This window comes from Cyprinodon tularosa, unplaced genomic scaffold, assembly GCF_016077235.1.
Source record: "Cyprinodon tularosa strain WSP-4 unplaced genomic scaffold, ASM1607723v1 ctg736, whole genome shotgun sequence".
Taxonomy (NCBI): domain Eukaryota; kingdom Metazoa; phylum Chordata; class Actinopteri; order Cyprinodontiformes; family Cyprinodontidae; genus Cyprinodon; species Cyprinodon tularosa.
The window spans coordinates 262,873-285,000 of NW_024039492.1; the positions used below are offsets into that span (position 1 = coordinate 262,873).

Below are 22,128 nucleotides of genomic sequence, written 5' to 3' on the forward strand. Positions count from 1 at the left end.
AGTGAGTGAGTGAGTCGGTGAGTGAGTGAGTGAGTCAGTGAGTCAGTGAGTGAGTCAGTTAGTGAGTGAGTGAGTGAGTCACAGAGTGAGTGAGTGAGTCAGTTAGTGAGTCACTGAGTGAGTGAGTGAGTGAGTCAGTTAGTGAGTCAGTTAGTGAGTGAGTCACTGAGTGAGTGAGTGAGTGAGTCAGTTAGTGAGTCAGTTAGTGAGTGAGTGAGTCAGTTAGTGAGTGAGTGAGTCACTGAGTGAGTGAGTGAGTCAGTTAGTGAGTGAGTGAGTGAGTGAGTCAGTTAGTGAGTCAGTTAGTGAGTGAGTGAGTGAGTCACTGAGTGAGTCAGTTAGTGAGTGAGTGAGTCACTGAGTGAGTCAGTTAGTGAGTGAGTGAGTGAGTCAGTTAGTGAGTCAGTTAGTGAGTGAGTGAGTGAGTCAGTTAGTGAGTGAGTGAGTGAGTGAGTCAGTGAGTAAGTCAGTGAGTCAGTGAGTCAGTTAGTGAGTGAGTCAGTTAGTGAGTGAGTCAGTTAGTGAGTGAGTCAGTTAGTGAGTGAGTCAGTTAGTGAGTGAGTCAGTTAGTGAATGAGTCAGTTAGTGAGTGAGTCAGTTAGTGAATGAGTCAGTTAGTGAGTCAGTTAGTGAGTGAGTGAGTCAGTTAGTGAGTGAGTGAGTGAGTCAGTGAGTCAGTGAGTGAGTGAGTGAGTCAGTTAGTGAGTCAGTTAGTGAGTGAGTGAGTCAGTGAGTGAGTGAGTCAGTTAGTGAATGAGTCAGTTAGTGAGTGAGTGAGTGAGTGAGTGAGTCAGTTAGTGAGTGAGTCAGTTAGTGAATGAGTCAGTTAGTGAATGAGTCAGTTAGTAAGTTAGTGAGTGAGTCAGTTAGTGAGTGAGTGAGTGAGTCAGTGAGTGAGTGAGTGAGTCACTGAGTGAGTGAGTGAGTCAGTGAGTCAGTTAGTGAGTCAGTTAGTGAGTCACTGAGTGAGTGAGTGAGTCACTAAGTGAGTCAGTTAGTGAGTGAGTGAGTGAGTGAGTCAGTGATTGAGTGAGTGAGTCACTGAGTGAGTCACTGAGTGAGTGAGTGAGTCACTGAGTGAGTCAGTTAGTGAGTGAGTGAGTCAGTTAGTGAGTGAGTCAGTTAGTGAATGAGTCAGTTAGTGAGTCAGTGAGTGAGTGAGTCAGTGAGTCAGTTAGTGAGTCAGTTAGTGAGTCACTGAGTGAGTGAGTGAGTCACTGAGTGAGTCAGTTAGTGAGTGAGTGAGTCAGTTAGTGAGTGAGTCAGTTAGTGAATGAATCAGTTAGTGAGTGAGTGAGTGAGTGAGTCAGTTAGTGAGTGAGTCAGTTAGTGAATGAGTCAGTTAGTGAGTGATTGAGTGAGTGAGTCAGTGAGTGAGTCACTGAGTGAGTGAGTGAGTAAGTTAGTGAGTGAGTGAGTCAGTTAGTGAGTGAGTGAGTGAGTCACTGAGTGAGTGAGTGAGTGAGTGAGTCAGTGAGTGAGTGAGTGAGTTACTGAGTGAGTGAGTGAGTCAGTGAGTCAGTTAGTGAGTCAGTTAGTGAGTCACTGAGTGAGTGAGTGAGTCACTGAGTGAGTCAGTTAGTGAGTGAGTGAGTGAGTGACTGAGTGAGTCAGTTAGTGAGTCAGTTAGTGAGTGAGTGAGTGAGTCAGTTAGTGAGTGAGTGAGTGAGTGAGTGAGTGAGTGAGTGAGTCAGTGAGTGAGTGAGTGAGTCACTGAGTGAGTGAGTCAGTTAGTGAATGAGTGAGTCAGTTAGTGAATGAGTGAGTCAGTGAGTGAGTGAGTCAGTTAGTGAGTGAGTCAGTTAGTGAGTGAGTCAGTTAGTGAGTGAGTCAGTTAGTGAGTGAGTCAGTTAGTGAATGAGTCAGTTAGTGAGTGAGTGAGTCAGTGAGTGAGTGAGTGAGTCAGTGAGTGAGTCAGTGAGTGAATGAGTCAGTGAGTCAGTGAGTGAGTGAGTGAGTCAGTGAGTGAGTGAGTGAGTGAGTCAGTGAGTGAGTGAGTGAGTCAGTGAGTGAGTGAGTGAGTCAGTGAGTGAGTGAGTGAGTGAATGAGTCAGTGAGTCAGTGAGTGAGTGAGTGAGTCAGTGAGTGAGTGAGTGAGTGAGTCAGTGAGTGAGTGAGTGAGTCAGTGAGTGAGTGAGTCAGTTAGTGAATGAGTGAGTCAGTTAGTGAATGAGTGAGTCAGTGAGTGAGTGAGTCAGTTAGTGAGTGAGTCAGTTAGTGAGTGAGTCAGTTAGTGAGTGAGTCAGTTAGTGAGTGAGTCAGTTAGTGAATGAGTCAGTTAGTGAGTGAGTGAGTCAGTGAGTGAGTGAGTGAGTGAGTCGGTGAGTGAGTGAGTGAGTCAGTGAGTCAGTGAGTGAGTCAGTTAGTGAGTGAGTGAGTGAGTCACAGAGTGAGTGAGTGAGTCAGTGAGTGAGTCAGTGAGTGAGTGAGTGAGTGAGTCGGTGAGTGAGTGAGTGAGTCAGTGAGTCAGTGAGTGAGTCAGTTAGTGAGTGAGTGAGTGAGTCACAGAGTGAGTGAGTGAGTCAGTTAGTGAGTCACTGAGTGAGTGAGTGAGTAAGTCAGTTAGTGAGTCAGTTAGTGAGTGAGTCACTGAGTGAGTGAGTGAGTGAGTCAGTTAGTGAGTCAGTTAGTGAGTGAGTGAGTCAGTTAGTGAGTGAGTGAGTGAGTGAGTGAGTCAGTGAGTGAGTCAGTGAGTGAGTGAGTGAGTGAGTGAGTCAGTTAGTGAGTGAGTGAGTCACTGAGTGAGTGAGTGAGTCAGTTAGTGAGTGAGTGAGTCAGTGAGTCAGTTAGTGAGTCAGTTAGTGAGTGAGTGAGTGAGTCACTGAGTGAGTCAGTTAGTGAGTGAGTGAGTCACTGAGTGAGTCAGTTAGTGAGTGAGTGAGTGAGTCAGTTAGTGAGTCAGTTAGTGAGTGAGTGAGTCAGTTAGTGAGTGAGTGAGTGAGTCAGTGAGTAAGTCAGTGAGTCAGTGAGTCAGTTAGTGAGTGAGTCAGTTAGTGAGTGAGTCAGTTAGTGAGTGAGTCAGTTAGTGAGTGAGTCAGTTAGTGAGTGAGTCAGTTAGTGAATGAGTCAGTTAGTGAGTGAGTCAGTTAGTGAATGAGTCAGTTAGTGAGTCAGTTAGTGAGTGAGTGAGTCAGTTAGTGAGTGAGTGAGTGAGTCAGTGAGTCAGTGAGTGAGTGAGTGAGTCAGTTAGTGAGTCAGTTAGTGAGTGAGTGAGTCAGTGAGTGAGTGAGTCAGTTAGTGAATGAGTCAGTTAGTGAGTGAGTGAGTGAGTGAGTGAGTGAGTCAGTTAGTGAATGAGTCAGTTAGTGAATGAGTCAGTTAGTAAGTTAGTGAGTGAGTCAGTTAGTGAGTGAGTGAGTGAGTCAGTGAGTGAGTGAGTGAGTCACTGAGTGAGTGAGTGAGTCAGTGAGTCAGTTAGTGAGTCAGTTAGTGAGTCACTGAGTGAGTGAGTGAGTCACTAAGTGAGTCAGTTAGTGAGTGAGTGAGTGAGTGAGTCAGTGATTGAGTGAGTGAGTCACTGAGTGAGTCACTGAGTGAGTGAGTGAGTCACTGAGTGAGTCAGTTAGTGAGTGAGTGAGTCAGTTAGTGAGTGAGTCAGTTAGTGAATGAGTCAGTTAGTGAGTCAGTGAGTGAGTGAGTCAGTGAGTCAGTTAGTGAGTCAGTTAGTGAGTCACTGAGTGAGTGAGTGAGTCACTGAGTGAGTCAGTTAGTGAGTGAGTGAGTCAGTTAGTGAGTGAGTCAGTTAGTGAATGAGTCAGTTAGTGAGTGAGTGAGTGAGTGAGTCAGTTAGTGAGTGAGTCAGTTAGTGAATGAGTCAGTTAGTGAGTGATTGAGTGAGTGAGTCAGTGAGTGAGTCACTGAGTGAGTGAGTGAGTAAGTTAGTGAGTGAGTCAGTTAGTGAGTGAGTGAGTGAGTCACTGAGTGAGTGAGTGAGTGAGTGAGTCAGTGAGTGAGTGAGTGAGTTACTGAGTGAGTGAGTGAGTGAGTCAGTGAGTCAGTTAGTGAGTCAGTTAGTGAGTCACTGAGTGAGTGAGTGAGTCACTGAGTGAGTCAGTTAGTGAGTGAGTGAGTGAGTGAGTGAGTGACTGAGTGAGTCAGTTAGTGAGTCAGTTAGTGAGTGAGTGAGTGAGTCAGTTAGTGAGTGAGTGAGTGAGTCACTGAGTGAGTGAGTGAGTGAGTGAGTGAGTGAGTGAGTCAGTGAGTGAGTGAGTGAGTCACTGAGTGAGTGAGTGAGTCAGTGAGTCAGTTAGTGAGTCAGTTAGTGAGTCACTGAGTGAGTGAGTCAGTGAGTCAGTTAGTGAGTCAGTTAGTGAGTGAGTGAGTGAGTCAGTTAGTGAGTGAGTGAGTGAGTGAGTCACTGAGTGAGTGAGTGAGTGAGTGAGTCAGTGAGTGAGTGAGTCACTGAGTGAGTGAGTGAGTCAGTGAGTCAGTTAGTGAGTCAGTTAGTGAGTCACTGAGTGAGTGAGTGAGTCACTGAGTGAGTCAGTTAGTGAGTGAGTGAGTGAGTGAGTGAGTCAGTGAGTGAGTGAGTCACTGAGTGAGTGAGTGAGTCAGTGAGTCAGTTAGTGAGTCAGTTAGTGAGTCACTGAGTGAGTGAGTGAGTCACTGAGTGAGTCAGTTAGTGAGTGAGTGAGTCAGTTAGTGAGTGAGTCAGTTAGTGAATGAGTCTGTTAGTGAGTGAGTGAGTGAGTCAGTTAGTGAGTGAGTCAGTTAGTGAATGAGTCAGTTAGTGAGTGAGTGAGTGAGTGAGTCAGTGAGTGAGTCACTGAGTGAGTGAGTGAGTAAGTTAGTGAGTGAGTGAGTCAGTTAGTGAGTGAGTGAGTGAGTCACTGAGTGAGTGAGTGAGTGAGTCAGTGAGTGAGTGAGTGAGTCACTGAGTGAGTGAGTGAGTCAGTGAGTCAGTTAGTGAGTCAGTTAGTGAGTCACTGAGTGAGTGAGTGAGTCACTGAGTGAGTCAGTTAGTGAGTGAGTGAGTGAGTGAGTGACTGAGTGAGTCAGTTAGTGAGTCGGTTAGTGAGTGACTGACTGAGTGAGTCAGTTAGTGAGTCAGTTAGTGAGTGAGTCAGTGAGTGAGTGAGTGAGTCAGTGAGTGAGTGAGTGAGTCACTTAGTGAATGAGTCAGTTAGTGAGTGAGTGAGTGAGTCAGTTAGTGAGTCAGTTAGTGAGTGAGTGAGTCAGTTAGTGAGTGAGTGAGTGAGTGAGTCAGTGAGTGAGTGAGTGAGTCACTTAGTGAGTGAGTCAGTTAGTGAGTGAGTGAGTCAGTTAGTGAGTGAGTGAGTCAGTGAGTGAGTCAGTGAGTGAGTGAGTGAGTCACTTAGTGAATGAGTCAGTTAGTGAGTGAGTGAGTGAGTCAGTTAGTGAGTGAGTCAGTTAGTGGGTGAGTGAGTTACTTAGTGAATGAGTCAGTTAGTGAGTGAGTGAGTGAGTCAGTTAGTGAGTGAGTCAGTTAGTGAATGAGTCAGTTAGTGAGTGAGTGAGTGAGTCAGTTAGTGAGTGAGTCAGTTAGTGAGTGAGTGAGTGAGTCAGTTAGTGAGTGAGTCAGTTAGTGAATGAGTCAGTTAGTGAGTGAGTGAGTGAGTCAGTTAGTGAGTGAGTCAGTTAGTGAATGAGTCAGTTAGTGAGTGAGTGAGTGAGTCAGTTAGTGAATGAGTCAGTTAGTGAGTGAGTGAGTCAGTTAGTGAGTGAGTCAGTTAGTGAATGAGTCAGTTAGTGAGTCAGTGAGAGAGTGAGTGAATCAGTTAGTGAGTCAGTTAGTGAGTGAGTGAGTCACTGAGTGAGTGAGTGAGTGAGTGAGTGAGTCAGTTAGTGAGTGAGTCAGTGAGTCAGTTAGTGAGTGAGTGAGTGAGTCACTGAGTGAGTGAGTGAGTCAGTGAGTCAGTTAGTGAGTCAGTTAGTGAGTCACTGAGTGAGTGAGTGAGTCACTGAGTGAGTCAGTTAGTGAGTGAGTGAGTGAGTGAGTGACTGAGTGAGTCAGTTAGTGAGTCGGTTAGTGAGTGACTGACTGAGTGAGTCAGTTAGTGAGTCAGTTAGTGAGTGAGTCAGTGAGTGAGTGAGTGAGTCAGTGAGTGAGTGAGTGAGTCACTTAGTGAATGAGTCAGTTAGTGAGTGAGTGAGTGAGTCAGTTAGTGAGTCAGTTAGTGAGTGAGTGAGTCAGTTAGTGAGTGAGTGAGTGAGTGAGTCAGTGAGTGAGTGAGTGAGTCACTTAGTGAGTGAGTCAGTTAGTGAGTGAGTGAGTCAGTTAGTGAGTGAGTGAGTCAGTGAGTGAGTCAGTGAGTGAGTGAGTGAGTCACTTAGTGAATGAGTCAGTTAGTGAGTGAGTGAGTGAGTCAGTTAGTGAGTGAGTCAGTTAGTGGGTGAGTGAGTTACTTAGTGAATGAGTCAGTTAGTGAGTGAGTGAGTGAGTCAGTTAGTGAGTGAGTCAGTTAGTGAATGAGTCAGTTAGTGAGTGAGTGAGTGAGTCAGTTAGTGAGTGAGTCAGTTAGTGAGTGAGTGAGTGAGTCAGTTAGTGAGTGAGTCAGTTAGTGAATGAGTCAGTTAGTGAGTGAGTGAGTGAGTCAGTTAGTGAGTGAGTCAGTTAGTGAATGAGTCAGTTAGTGAGTGAGTGAGTGAGTCAGTTAGTGAATGAGTCAGTTAGTGAGTGAGTGAGTCAGTTAGTGAGTGAGTCAGTTAGTGAATGAGTCAGTTAGTGAGTCAGTGAGAGAGTGAGTGAATCAGTTAGTGAGTCAGTTAGTGAGTGAGTGAGTCACTGAGTGAGTGAGTGAGTGAGTGAGTGAGTCAGTTAGTGAGTGAGTCAGTGAGTCAGTTAGTGAGTGAGTGAGTGAGTCACTGAGTGAATGAGTGAGTGAGTCAGTTAGTAAGTGAGTCAGTTAGTGAGTGAGTGAGTCAGTGAGTAAGTGAGTGAGTGAGTCACTGAGTGAGTGAGTGAGTCAGTTAGTGAGTCAGTTAGTGAGTGAGTGAGTAAGTCACAGAGTGAGTGAGTGAGTGAGTCAGTTAGTGAGTCACTGAGTGAGTGAGTGAGTGAGTCAGTTAGTGAGTCAGTTAGTGAGTGAGTGAGTGAGTCACTGAGTGAGTGAGTGAGTCAGTTAGTGAGTCAGGTAGTGAGTTAGTGAGTGAGTCAGTGAGTGAGTGAGTGAGTGAGTCAGTTAGTGAGTGAGTGAGTCACTGAGTGAGTGAGTGAGTCAGTTAGTGAGTCAGTTAGTGAGTGAGTGAGTGAGTCAGTGAGTGAGTCAGTGAGTGAGTGAGTGAGTGAGTGAGTCAGTTAGTGAGTGAGTGAGTGAGTGAGTCACTGAGTGAGTGAGTGAGTGAGTGAGTGAGTGAGTCAGTTAGTGAGTCAGTTAGTGAGTCAGTTAGTGAGTGAGTGAGTCAGTTAGTGAGTGAGTGAGTCAGTGAGTGAGTCAGTGAGTGAGTGAGTGAGTGAGTGAGTGAGTCAGTTAGTGAGTCAGTTAGTGAGTGAGTGAGTGAGTCAGTGAGTGAGTCAGTGAATCAGTGAGTGAGTCAGTGAGTTAGTGAGTGAGTGAGTCAGTCAGTGAGTGAGTCAGTGGGAGAGTGAGTGAGTCAGTGAGTGAGTGATTGAGTGAGTAAGTGAGTCAGTGAGTGAGTGAGTCAGTGAGTGAGTCAGGGAGTGAGTGACTAACTAACTAACCACTCCATTTTCTATCCCACCAATCAGGGAGTTGTCTGCAGGCAGTCAGTTGCTGCTTGTGTAACTTTTTACCTTTTGTGTCAGAGACCAAGAAACAATACTAAACCAACCATCGCTAAGTGTTTGGTTAGAATTACTGCTTTTTATATCCCCCCCCAGCACTAACACAAAAGAAGCCATGACGACTCTATACCAGCCCGTGACATCATCAATTACCCCTCACCCCCCCACCATGGACTGTTCTCCCTGCTGCCCTCTGGGAAGAGGCTTCACAGCATTCAATGCAGGACCAGCAGGTTCTGCAGCAGCTTCTTCCTCACCGCCATCACACTGATGACCTGATGAGAAACTCTAAATCACAGACTCTGCATCACACTGATGACACCAAACCAACAAGACTGCATGTTTGCACCATAGATATTAACGCTCTAAACTTCCAGTTTAATGCATTTTTGCAACATGTTTTTTCTCCCACACTGTTTACATTTGATCACTGCTGCACTTTAAGAAATAAAAATGTCATTAGAGCTGTAAAAAATGACAAACGTTGACTAATGCTACATTCAGACCGATGGCAGCAGAAGCAGCTAGTTTCCATGCAAAGTTGAAAGTTGACGCCCATCAAGGCCCAGCAAAAGGTCCTGCAAGCATCTAGAGCAGCAGGAGCTTCAGAAGCAGCAGGTGCTGGACGCGCCGCATCCACCAATGAGAGAAGCTGATCTGGGAGCTGGCAGGGAGTCAGACGCAGCACTGCTGATGCAGAGCGCTATGATCACTCCTCTCAAACAGTTTATTAACGCCTAAATTAACTTCAAATGTAGAAACCTGCCGGCAGAATATGTTGGCTTTTATTATCCTGCTGCCTGCAGTTTGTAGCACAGACCTGAAAAACGCTAACATCTACTTCCAGCCGCCACCAACAGGAGGGGAAAACCCTGGAGAGGCCAGCGGGCCTGAGGCAGCTGCTGCTGGGGATTCCCAGTGACAGCGCAGCGCCGGTATGTGGGGGTCTGAGCGGCTCCCACAGAGAAATAATCTTTGAAGGCAGGACGGTAATCTGGATGAACTGACTGCACAGACCATGTTTTCAGGAGGACTTTCTCACTTCAACATAGATTCTAACTACTTTTTACCCGCTGATCACAGCTAATATAGCTGCCATTGTTCCAGGCAGAGAAAGGATAGAGTAGCTCCGCCCACCGCGCATCAGACCCACTTTACCACCGCGCAGCTAGAGCAGCAAAGATGCTTCAGCCGTGCGTCAGAAATAAACTTGTAGAAGCATCAGAAATGGAGCAGCAGGCGCGTTTTAGCTGCTCCTGCTGCATATGGTGTGAACGTAACTGCTAATGTTTTACATACGCTACATACAGCTCAAATTTGACTGCGTTACCTTGCAAAAAAAAGTAAAACCTTCAAGAAGGTCAGGAAATTATTCATCTTTTTCACCTCAATGTTTAAAGATGAATGAAGGATTTTATGAATAAATTACCAGCGTATGTTTGATGTTGTTGGACAGAAATGCTGAGTCATCTATACACCAGACATCATAGTGCAAACATTTTTCCAGCAGTTCCACTTTTTTAAAACAAAAGTGTTTTTTTTGAAGGGATTTGGAAAATCTGGAGCATCTTCATGTTTCCTGCTCTTCATTTCTCTGAGTAAAGCTCAAAGAGAAGATACATTGAGGAAAGATCTTTTAAAAACGTACAGGATGAAAAACAAACTCAGCTTTGTGCATTTAAACCACTGGAGTCACAAAGGTACGGCCAGAGGTCCTCTGGGACATTTTGGGCCCTCAGGGGCCATTTGTGTCCATAAAGGAAGGCTTGTTAGCAGAAGCCGACTTTATGTAAGAACACACACAGGCCTCTCCAAGCACTTAACCCCCCAAACACTGAGTTCACCCAGAGAAGACGGCAATCTGCCTGAAGCACACTGAGAAACAATGCACAGAAACTCAGCCTGTGTTTAATACAAAGCTTAAAACCAGTCTTTGGTTTTAAGCTTTAACGTCATTTATCCGGGTTTGTGTTTGGAGATTTCCTGCTTTCTGAAAAACGAATCTGCTGGTTGAAAAAAAAACACAATGATGAGACTCTAAACTGTATTTTTGTTCATTAGATGAGCTGTCGGTGCTAATAGTGAAGTAAAAACAGAAGCTGATGGTTAAACTGTGAAGAACAGCTTCGCTCTGCTGCAGCTTCCATCTCAAACAAACTTCTCCAGCAGCATAAATACTTTACAGTTAACGCAGAAACCCAATCTGCCCGTCAAGGTTTACCACTAATTTGAACTGATGTAACCTTGTCCCCCCCCCTCCCACACACACCACAGACAGCTGACCCCCCCACCCTCCAGGACGCCCCTCCACTTCATCATGCTAATTTGAACAAGGCGTTATTCTGAGGCGTGTCAGAGGCGGCTCTGTGGCGGCCGCTTGGCCTCTCCTCGGGTTAATTAGACCAGCAATGTCGGCATTCACAGAACGCCGCAGACAGAGCAAGCCGAGCCGGGCCTCCTGCTGCAGGCTGCTGGCACCACTGAGCGCTGGAGGCCGGGATGGGCTGTCGGCTGACTGACAGGGCGTCTACTCTGGGTCTGCAGCCGGGCTCAAAGCTGGGAGGAATCTGCCTGTTTTATATTCTGCTGATTCTCAGAAACCATTTGGACGACTGAAAAAAGCAGGAATATAACGAAAACATCAAAAGATAATCAATTACAATATCATAGAAATTTTTTATGTTTGAATTTTATTTTACTGAATGAAAATAATTTTTTTTTACAAGCCTTTATTTGGGAAAATCCTGAGCAGTTGGACTGGAAATAACTAATTTTTTTCTGGAAATCAGTGCATTTGTTCTTGGATTGAGGCGGTAAAAGAGACATTCTGCCAATGGAACAAGACAATTCACATTTAAAATAAGAAAACACAATTGCATTGTATTATTACAAGTGCATATTATCAAATTACCTTATTGAAGAGTAAAAATACTAATTTCATTCCATTTACCTACTCAAAGTAAGGGTAAATACACTTAATTTAAGAAATCTCTACTTATTTCTGGAGCGTTTTTCCAGCGCCCAGTGGGCCTCAGCAGATGGCCGCTCACACTGAGCCTGGTTCTGCTGGAGGTTTCTTCCTGTTCAAAGGGACGTTTTCCTCTCCACTGTCGCTACAAGCATACTTAGTGTGAGGGATTGCTGAAGAGTCAATGAGTCGATGCAATCAGCTGGTTTTCCTTAGATAGAAAACTGAATAAATTTGACTGGATGATCTGGTGAACTGGAAAGTGACCTGAGATGACATGTGTTGTGAATTGGTGCATTGTTTTATTTCAAGTGCATTTTATCTAATTACCTTATTTTGGAGTAAAAATACTTTAAAGGTACATACACTTTAATTTCTAGATCGTTTTTCCAGTGTGTCCAATTTCTAATTTTTAATTCAGATCATTTTGGAAATTCTAACACTGTCTCTGACGAAGAACAAGTATCAGTGATAATTATCATTTTTCTGTGGTTCCTCTTTAAGCCTCTGCAGATAAATCAATCTGAGACTTGCACGTCTGAAACACTTCTTTATTTGTCTGCAGCAGCTTTCAGTGGACAACCGCTTGCTGCAGAGTGATAAACAGCTCAGGCGCCTCAGTTAGCAGCACATTTCCACCCATGGTTCTCACCTGTCAGGTAGAAAGGCGGGGATCAAGGAACGACAGAGAAATAATTCAACATGCTTTCTCTTTCATCTGTACTAATTTACCCGCTCCTATTTCTTTCTTTCAGTCGTCATATTGCTCATATCTCCCCTTAATCATAAAATATCAGAGTGACCCAGACTGATGTCCTAAGGAGCCACCAGCAGCCGGCCTTTATGGCTCAGGAATGGTTTGGTTTGATGGACCAGCTGTCTGGGAATCCTTCTGAACCCCCCCATGCTCTCCCCACCGCTGCCTTCAAAGATGGTGCTCTCTGCTGGCAGAGGCAATGCTGGGAGCCCATGTGACTCAGTAAATGTCTGACAGGCTGAGAAATGTCACGACATTAACCGTGAACACCAGGACTCACGATGAGGACACCCACACTGGATAACAGTGGGAAACACTGAACATAGATCCCACATGCCGTTCACCTGATCTAACTATCTAGATTTATGACATTCATAAATAGGTTTATGATGTAGAAATATATTCAACATGGTTCATCCATAAATGTTAGAAGAAAGCAGTAAATTCATTATGCTGAATCGTGCTCCTATGCTGCAGCTAATCCCACGGCTAGGCTGATGTTCAATGTGATATCAGCCTGAATGGATCAGCTTGACCAGCGCAACATACTAATAAAGTTATTAGAATGTTTTGCTACTGATAATCATATTTGGATTAAAAAGTGTTAAATGTAGAACAATAACTCTGTTAAATATTAATTGATTACACACAGACTGATGTGTCCACATATGAACCAATCACCTGCTTTGCTCCATCTTAAAGCAGTTAGGATTATTACTAGATGTGGTTCAACAGCAAAGTGTTTATAATGTCTACAATCACTGTTGCTTCATTGACCACTGAGATCATGGGTGTCAAACTGGTTCCAGAAACGGTCCTGAGGCTGCAGGGTTCCTTTCCAAACAAGCAATAGCATCAGACTCCATTCATCTCATCAGGTCATCATGTTGAGGCTGGACTCCTTTGATGAGATTGATGGAGTCTGGGGCTATTGCTTGTTTAGAAAGGAACCCTGCACTGCAAAAACGATCTTGAAATAAGTAAAAATTTCTTAAATTAAGTGTATTTACCCCTAATTTGAGTAGGCAAATAAGATCACCTGCCAATGGAATGAGTATTTTTACTCTTAAAATTAGATATTTAGATAACATGCACTTGAAATAAGACAATGCAATTGTTTCATCTTATTTTAAATGTTAATTGTCTTGTTTTATTGGCAAAGTGTCTCACTTACCTCCTCAATTCAAGAACAAATGCACTTAATTTAAGAAAAATTGACTTATCTAGCTTTAGATTTTTTCCAGTGTGCAGCCACACGACCATTTCTGTAACCAGTTTGACATCCCTGACTTAGATGACCGAGTCAGAAAGACCAGTCAGTTGGACCAGTCAGAGTGACCTGTCAGAGGGACCAGTCAGTTGGACCAGTCAGAGGGACCAGTCAGAGGAACCAGTCAGTTGGACCAGTCAGAGTGACCTGTCAGAGGGACCAGTCAGTTGGACCAGTCAGAGGGACCAGTCAGTTGGACCAGTCAGAGGGACCAGTCAGAGGAACCAGTCAGAGGGACCAGTCAGAGGAACCAGTCAGTTGGACCAGTCAGAGTGACCTGTCAGAGGGACCAGTCAGTTGGACCAGTCAGAGGGACCAGTCAGTTGGACCAGTCAGAGGGACCAGTCAGAGGAACCAGTCAGTTGGACCAGTCAGAGTGACCTGTCAGAGGGACCAGTCAGTTGGACCAGTCAGAGGGACCAGTCAGAGGAACCAGTCAGTTGGACCAGTCAGAGTGACCTGTCAGAGGGACCAGTCAGTTGGACCAGTCAGAGGGACCAGTCAGAGGAACCAGTCAGTTGGACCAGTCAGAGTGACCAGTCAGAGGAACCAGTCAGTTGGACCAGTCAGAGTGACCTGTCAGAGGGACCAGTCAGTTGGACCAGTCAGTTGGACCAGTCAGAGTGACCTGTCAGAGGGACCAGTCAGTTGGACCAGTCAGAGGGACCAGTCAGAGGAACCAGTCAGTTGGACCAGTCAGAGTGACCTGTCAGAGGGACCAGTCAGTTGGACCAGTCAGTTGGACCAGTCAGAGTGACCTGTCAGAGGGACCAGTCAGTTGGACCAGTCAGAGGGACCAGTCAGAGGAACCAGTCAGTTGGACCAGTCAGAGGGACCAGTCAGAGGAACCAGTCAGTTGGACCAGTCAGAGGGACCAGTCAGAGGAACCAGTCAGTTGGACCAGTCAGAGGGACCAGTCAGAGGAACCAGTCAGTTGGACCAGTCAGAGTGACCTGTCAGAGGGACCAGTCAGAGGGACCAGTCAGAGGGACCAGTCAGAGTGACCTGTCAGAGGGACCAGTCAGTTGGACCAGTCAGAGTGACCTGTCAGAGGGACCAGTCAGAGGGACCAGTCAGAGGGACCAGTCAGAGGGACCAGTCAGAGGAACCAGTTAGTTGGACCAGTCAGAGTGACCTGTCAGAGGGACCAGTCAGTTGGACCAGTCAGAGGGACCAGTCAGAGGAACCAGTCAGTTGGACCAGTCAGAGGGACCAGTCAGAGGAACCAGTCAGTTGGACCAGTCAGAGGGACCAGTCAGAGGAACCAGTCAGTTGGACCAGTCAGAGGGACCAGTCAGAGGAACCAGTCAGTTGGACCAGTCAGAGGGACCAGTCAGTTGGACCAGTCAGAGGGACCAGTCAGAGGAACCAGTCAGAGGGACCAGTCAGAGGAACCAGTTAGTTGGACCAGTCAGAGTGACCTGTCAGAGGGACCAGTCAGTTGGACCAGTCAGAGGGACCAGTCAGAGGAACCAGTCAGTTGGACCAGTCAGAGGGACCAGTCAGAGGAACCAGTCAGTTGGACCAGTCAGAGGGACCAGTCAGAGGAACCAGTCAGTTGGACCAGTCAGAGGGACCAGTCAGAGGAACCAGTCAGTTGGACCAGTCAGAGGGACCAGTCAGAGGGACCAGTCAGAGGAACCAGTCAGTTGGACCAGTCAGAGGGACCAGTCAGAGGAACCAGTCAGTTGGACCAGTCAGTTGGACCAGTCAGAGGGACCAGTCAGAGGGACCAGTCAGTTGGACCAGTCAGAGGGACCAGTCAGAGGAACCAGTCAGTTGGACCAGTCAGAGTGACCTGTCAGAGGGACCAGTCAGTTGGACCAGTCAGTTGGACCAGTCAGAGGGACCAGTCAGAGGAACCAGTCAGTTGGACCAGTCAGAGGGACCAGTCAGTTGGACCAGTCAGAGGGACCAGTCAGAGGAACCAGTCAGTTGGACCAGTCAGTTGGACCAGTCAGAGTGACCTGTCAGAGGGACCAGTCAGTTGGACCAGTCAGAGGGACCAGTCAGAGGAACCAGTCAGTTGGACCAGTCAGAGTGACCTGTCAGAGGGACCAGTCAGAGGGACCAGTCAGAGGGACCAGTCAGAGTGACCTGTCAGAGGGACCAGTCAGAGGGACCAGTCAGAGTGACCTGTCAGAGGGACCAGTCAGAGGGACCAGTCAGAGTGACCTGTCAGAGGGACCAGTCAGAGGGACCAGTCAGAGTGACCTGTCAGAGGGACCAGTCAGAGGGACCAGTCAGAGTGACCTGTCAGAGGGACCAGTCAGAGGGACCAGTCAGAGGGACCAGTCAGAGGAACCAGTTAGTTGGACCAGTCAGAGTGACCTGTCAGAGGGACCAGTCAGTTGGACCAGTCAGAGGGACCAGTCAGAGGAACCAGTCAGTTGGACCAGTCAGAGGGACCAGTCAGAGGAACCAGTCAGTTGGACCAGTCAGAGGGACCAGTCAGAGGAACCAGTCAGTTGGACCAGTCAGAGGGACCAGTCAGAGGAACCAGTCAGTTGGACCAGTCAGAGGGACCAGTCAGAGGGACCAGTCAGAGGAACCAGTCAGTTGGACCAGTCAGAGGGACCAGTCAGAGGAACCAGTCAGTTGGACCAGTCAGTTGGACCAGTCAGAGGGACCAGTCAGAGGGACCAGTCAGTTGGACCAGTCAGAGGGACCAGTCAGAGGAACCAGTCAGTTGGACCAGTCAGAGTGACCTGTCAGAGGGACCAGTCAGTTGGACCAGTCAGTTGGACCAGTCAGAGGGACCAGTCAGAGGAACCAGTCAGTTGGACCAGTCAGAGGGACCAGTCAGTTGGACCAGTCAGAGGGACCAGTCAGAGGAACCAGTCAGTTGGACCAGTCAGTTGGACCAGTCAGAGTGACCTGTCAGAGGGACCAGTCAGTTGGACCAGTCAGAGGGACCAGTCAGAGGAACCAGTCAGTTGGACCAGTCAGAGTGACCTGTCAGAGGGACCAGTCAGTTGGACCAGTCAGAGGGACCAGTCAGAGGAACCAGTCAGTTGGACCAGTCAGAGGGACCAGTCAGAGGAACCAGTCAGTTGGACCAGTCAGAGTGACCTGTCAGAGGGACCAGTCAGTTGGACCAGTCAGAGGGACCAGTCAGAGGAACCAGTCAGTTGGACCAGTCAGAGTGACCAGTCAGAGGGACCAGTCAGTTGGACCAGTCAGAGTGACCTGTCAGAGGGACCAGTCAGTTGGACCAGTCAGAGTGACCTGTCAGAGGGACCAGTCAGTTGGACCAGTCAGAGGGACCAGTCAGAGGAACCAGTCAGTTGGACCAGTCAGAGTGACCTGTCAGAGGGACCAGTCAGTTGGACCAGTCAGAGGGACCAGTCAGAGGAACCAGTCAGTTGGACCAGTCAGAGTGACCAGTCAGAGGGACCAGTCAGTTGGACCAGTCAGAGGGACCAGTCAGAGGAACCAGTCAGTTGGACCAGTCAGAGGGACCAGTCAGAGGGACCAGTCAGTTGGACCAGTCAGAGGGACCAGTCAGTTGGACCAGTCAGAGGGACCAGTCAGAGGGACCAGTCAGTTGGACCAGTCAGAGGGACCAGTCAGAGGAACCAGTCAGTTGGACCAGTCAGAGTGACCTGTCAGAGGGACCAGTCAGTTGGACCAGTCAGAGTGACCAGTCAGAGGGACCAGTCAGTTGGACCAGTCAGAGTGACCTGTCAGAGGGACCAGTCAGTTGGACCAGTCAGAGTGACCTGCCAGAGGAACCAGTCAGTTGGACCAGTCAGAGTGACCAGTCAGAGGGACCAGTCAGTTGGACCAGTCAGAGTGACCTGCCAGAGGAACCAGTCAGTTGGACCAGTCAGAGTGACCTGTCAGAGGGACCAGTCAGTTGGACCAGTCAGAGGGACCAGTCAGAGGAACCAGTCAGTTGGACCAGTCAGAGGGACCAGTCAGAGGAACCAGTCAGTTGGACCAGTCAGAGTGACCTGTCAGAGGGACCAGTCAGTTGGACCAGTCAGAGGGACCAGTCAGAGGAACCAGTCAGTTGGACCAGTCAGAGTGACCAGTCAGAGGGACCAGTCAGTTGGACCAGTCAGAGTGACCTGTCAGAGGGACCAGTCAGTTGGACCAGTCAGAGTGACCTGTCAGAGGGACCAGTCAGTTGGACCAGTCAGAGGGACCAGTCAGAGGAACCAGTCAGTTGGACCAGTCAGAGTGACCTGTCAGAGGGACCAGTCAGTTGGACCAGTCAGAGGGACCAGTCAGAGGAACCAGTCAGTTGGACCAGTCAGAGTGACCAGTCAGAGGGACCAGTCAGTTGGACCAGTCAGAGGGACCAGTCAGAGGAACCAGTCAGTTGGACCAGTCAGAGTGACCTGTCAGAGGGACCAGTCAGTTGGACCAGTCAGAGGGACCAGTCAGAGGAACCAGTCAGTTGGACCAGTCAGAGTGACCAGTCAGAGGGACCAGTCAGTTGGACCAGTCAGAGTGACCTGTCAGAGGGACCAGTCAGTTGGACCAGTCAGAGTGACCTGTCAGAGGGACCAGTCAGTTGGACCAGTCAGAGGGACCAGTCAGAGGAACCAGTCAGTTGGACCAGTCAGAGTGACCTGTCAGAGGGACCAGTCAGTTGGACCAGTCAGAGGGACCAGTCAGAGGAACCAGTCAGTTGGACCAGTCAGAGTGACCAGTCAGAGGGACCAGTCAGTTGGACCAGTCAGAGTGACCTGTCAGAGGAACCAGTCAGTTGGACCAGTCAGAGTGACCAGTCAGAGGGACCAGTCAGTTGGACCAGTCAGTTGGACCAGTCAGAGTGACCTGTCAGAGGGACCAGTCAGTTGGACCAGTCAGAGGGACCAGTCAGAGGAACCAGTCAGTTGGACCAGTCAGAGTGACCAGTCAGAGGGACCAGTCAGTTGGACCAGTCAGAGGGACCAGTCAGAGGAACCAGTCAGTTGGACCAGTCAGAGTGACCAGTCAGAGGGACCAGTCAGTTGGACCAGTCAGTTGGACCAGTCAGAGTGACCTGTCAGAGGGACCAGTCAGTTGGACCAGTCAGAGGGACCAGTCAGAGGAACCAGTCAGTTGGACCAGTCAGAGTGACCAGTCAGAGGGACCAGTCAGAGGGACCAGTCAGAGGAACCAGTCAGTTGGACCAGTCAGAGTGACCTGTCAGAGGGACCAGTCAGTTGGACCAGTCAGAGGGACCAGTCAGAGGAACCAGTCAGTTGGACCAGTCAGAGTGACCAGTCAGAGGGACCAGTCAGTTGGACCAGTCAGAGTGACCAGTCAGAGGGACCAGTCAGTTGGACCAGTCAGAGTGACCTGTCAGAGGGACCAGTCAGTTGGACGAGTCAGAGTGACCTGTCAGAGGGACCAGTCAGTTGGACCAGTCAGAGTGACCTGTCAGAGGGACCAGTCAGTTGGACCAGTCAGAGGGACCAGTCAGAGGAACCAGTCAGTTGGACCAGTCAGAGGGACCAGTCAGTTGGACCAGTCAGAGGGACCAGTCAGAGGAACCAGTCAGTTGGACCAGTCAGTTGGACCAGTCAGAGTGACCTGTCAGAGGGACCAGTCAGTTGGACCAGTCAGAGGGACCAGTCAGAGGGACCAGTCAGTTGGACCAGTCAGAGGGACCAGTCAGAGGAACCAGTCAGTTGGACCAGTCAGTTGGACCAGTCAGAGTGACCTGTCAGAGGGACCAGTCAGTTGGACCAGTCAGAGGGACCAGTCAGAGGGACCAGTCAGTTGGACCAGTCAGTTGGACCAGTCAGAGTGACCTGTCAGAGGGACCAGTCAGTTGGACCAGTCAGAGGGACCAGTCAGTTGGACCAGTCAGAGGGACCAGTCAGTTGGACCAGTCAGAGGGACCAGTCAGAGGAACCAGTCAGTTGGACCAGTCAGAGTGACCTGTCAGAGGGACCAGTCAGTTGGACCAGTCAGAGTGACCTGTCAGAGGAACCAGTCAGTTGGACCAGTCAGAGTGACCTGTCAGAGGAACCAGTCAGTTGGACCAGTCAGAGTGACCAGTCAGAGGGACCAGTCAGAGGAACCAGTCAGTTGGACCAGTCAGAGGGACCAGTCAGTTGGACCAGTCAGAGGGACCAGTCAGAGGAACCAGTCAGTTGGACCAGTCAGTTGGACCAGTCAGAGTGACCTGTCAGAGGGACCAGTCAGTTGGACCAGTCAGAGGGACCAGTCAGAGGGACCAGTCAGTTGGACCAGTCAGTTGGACCAGTCAGAGTGACCTGTCAGAGGAACCAGTCAGTTGGACCAGTCAGAGTGACCAGTCAGAGGGACCAGTCAGTTGGACCAGTCAGAGTGACCTGTCAGAGGGACCAGTCAGTTGGACCAGTCAGAGTGACCTGTCAGAGGGACCAGTCAGTTGGACCAGTCAGAGTGACCTGTCAGAGGGACCAGTCAGTTGGACCAGTCAGAGTGACCTGTCAGAGGGACCAGTCAGTTGGACCAGTCAGAGGGACCAGTCAGAGGAACCAGTCAGTTGGACCAGTCAGAGGGACCAGTCAGTTGGACCAGTCAGAGGGACCAGTCAGAGGAACCAGTCAGTTGGACCAGTCAGTTGGACCAGTCAGAGTGACCAGTCAGTTGGACCAGTCAGAGTGACCTGTCAGAGGGACCAGTCAGTTGGACCAGTCAGAGGGACCAGTCAGAGGAACCAGTCAGTTGGACCAGTCAGAGTGACCTGTCAGAGGGACCAGTCAGTTGGACCAGTCAGAGTGACCTGTCAGAGGGACCAGTCAGTTGGACCAGTCAGAGGGACCAGTCAGAGGAACCAGTCAGTTGGACCAGTCAGAGGGACCAGTCAGTTGGACCAGTCAGAGGGACCAGTCAGAGGAACCAGTCAGTTGGACCAGTCAGTTGGACCAGTCAGAGTGACCTGTCAGAGGGACCAGTCAGTTGGACCAGTCAGTTGGACCAGTCAGAGGGACCAGTCAGTTGGACCAGTCAGAGGGACCTGTCAGAGGGACCAGTCAGAGGGATCCACTTTACTCAATTTACTCAGATGTCAAACCTTTTTTAATCTGCACTGAATCCACAGATATCAGATCTTTAACTTTTAGTTTATGCAAAAACGAGTCAACTGTTGCTATTTAAAGGTTACCTTCACTGACGTAAATGAAGCTGTTGCTCCAGTCAGACCGTCTACATCTAAACTCTATCTTAGAAATCTGCTGGGAACCGTTTGGCTCCGGGTCTGCTGCACTAAACCATCAGGAGTAACTCCAACGCTCCGCATCTGTTTATGCAGCCTTCTCATATCATGCAGACCCACACTGCTGAGGTGGAGGGGCGGCGGAGGCGGGGGAGGCTCCAATCATCTGCTCTGCTACGTGTTTTCTTTAGGGATTAAGCTTAATAAGATGGCAGGCTGAATTTATGGAGCTAATATTTCATGGTGGGTGATTCATGGAGGATTTGGTGCAGAGAAGCAGTTTAATGGATGTTCAGAAAGACTCGCTCGACTTGTGCCCTGATGTGATTAGCCCTGTGGGAGGACGGCTGCTGAATGCACCACTGTGCAAGTGTTTGTGTACAGAGATGGCGAGCCGGCGGAGAAAACGAGTAAACAGAACACAAACACAAATCCCTCCTGTGCCGAAGTCAAACACGTGCAACGCTTCAGACTCGGTAAACAGCAACTCCATTCCACATCATCCCATGAGTCGGATAAACTAGGATACTACCTCATTGATCCAGTCTAACACACCTGCAGGTACAGCGCTAGAAGCCTGAATCAGACCCAACTCTACCCTAGAATCGCTCGCTTTAGTTTTTGAAACAGTTTTCAGATGAAATGTTCAGATCTGCTTGAATTTTAACTTTCCCTCCAACAACTTTAGCAGGGATGAAAAACTCCAGACTGCTGTGCAGCCTGGAAAAAAACAAAACCTACATAAGTCATTTTTTCTTAAAATAAGTGCATTTGTTCTTGAATTGAGGAGAAAAGGGAGACACTTTGCCAATGGAGCAAAACAATTTACATTTAAAATAAGAAAAAACAATTGCATTGTCTTATTTTAAGTGCTTATTATCTAGTTATCTTATGTTAACAGTAAAAAGAACTCATTCGGTTGGTAAATCACCTTATTTAACGGCTCAAATTAAAGAGCAATACACTTAATTTAAGACATTTTTTTTTTCAGATTGTTTTTTAGACTGGAGACTGGTAGAAACATCTGGACTTCTACAAACTTTCCCCTTGAACAATAAACGAATCCTCTGAATCCTCCAGTAATGACCCGTCTAAATGCTTTAAATGTTAGGATCACACTCAGCTAATCCCTCCTTCATGTTGTGAACTGAATCCCTCCTCAGGCCCATACCATGAAACGGGCTCCGCTACCATAGGGTAGTTGTTTTACTTCCAGTCTGTCCAGTTTAACCAGTCCACACCACTGTTAATCAGGAACAGCGCTATCACCAAGCTGGTTATCAACTCACCAACTCAATCCAGCTCTGACTGATCATGAACCTGTGAGTGCGCACATAAAGGGGCGGGTTTAAGGCAGCAGACCAATCAGAACCATGAGAGCAGAAGATAGACCACCATACAGTGTTATTATCCTCAGGTTTAAAGGGGGGGGGCACATTGAAAGAAATGATTGCCCGATCTGAAGGTCAGTGGAAATACTTTAGTTGAAAATACGGAGAAGTAATCAAAAAGTTTTCTCTGTCACATCAATGCTTTTTTCTTTTTGTTCAGATGGGGGAGAGTGAAGGAAAGTTCAGGCTGAACTGAAATCAACCTCTGGGGAATATTTCTGCTGTCGGTCAGATCCTTTACTAACGGATGGAAAACATTTAAATATCAAAACCTTTTTATCAGCAAACTTTAAACATCACCAACAACAAGATGGCTGAATGGATGATGGATGATGGATGGATGGATGGATGGATGGATGGATGGATGGATGATGGATGGATGGATGGATGATGGATGGATGGATGATGGATGGATGGATGGATGATGGATGGATGGATGGATGGATGGATGATGGATGGATGATGGATGGATGGATGATGGATGGATGATGGATGGATGGATGGATGGATGGATGGATGGATGGATGATGGATGGATGGATGATGGATGGATGGATGGATGGATGGATGGATGGATGGATGGATGGATGATGGATGGATGGATGGATGGATGGATGGATGGATGATGGATGGATGGATGGATGGATGGATGATGGATGGATGGATGATGGATGGATGGATGATGGATGGATGGATGGATGGATGGATGGATGATGGATGGATGGATGGATGGATGGATGGATGATGGATGGATGGATGGATGGATGGATGGATGATGGATGGATGGATGGATGGATGGATGGATGATGGATGGATGGATGGATGGATGGATGGATGGATGGATGGATGATGGATGGATGGATGGATGGATGATGATGGATGGATGATGGATGG

The 22,128-nt window shown here is 48.1% G+C and overlaps 1 protein-coding gene across 1 annotated transcript in view; it reads right to left on the reverse strand.

Annotated features, from left to right (window-relative positions):
• Positions 1–22,128, reverse strand: part of ankfn1 (ankyrin repeat and fibronectin type III domain containing 1) — a 140,425-nt gene that overhangs the window by 88,673 nt on the left and 29,624 nt on the right. The window lies entirely within an intron of this gene.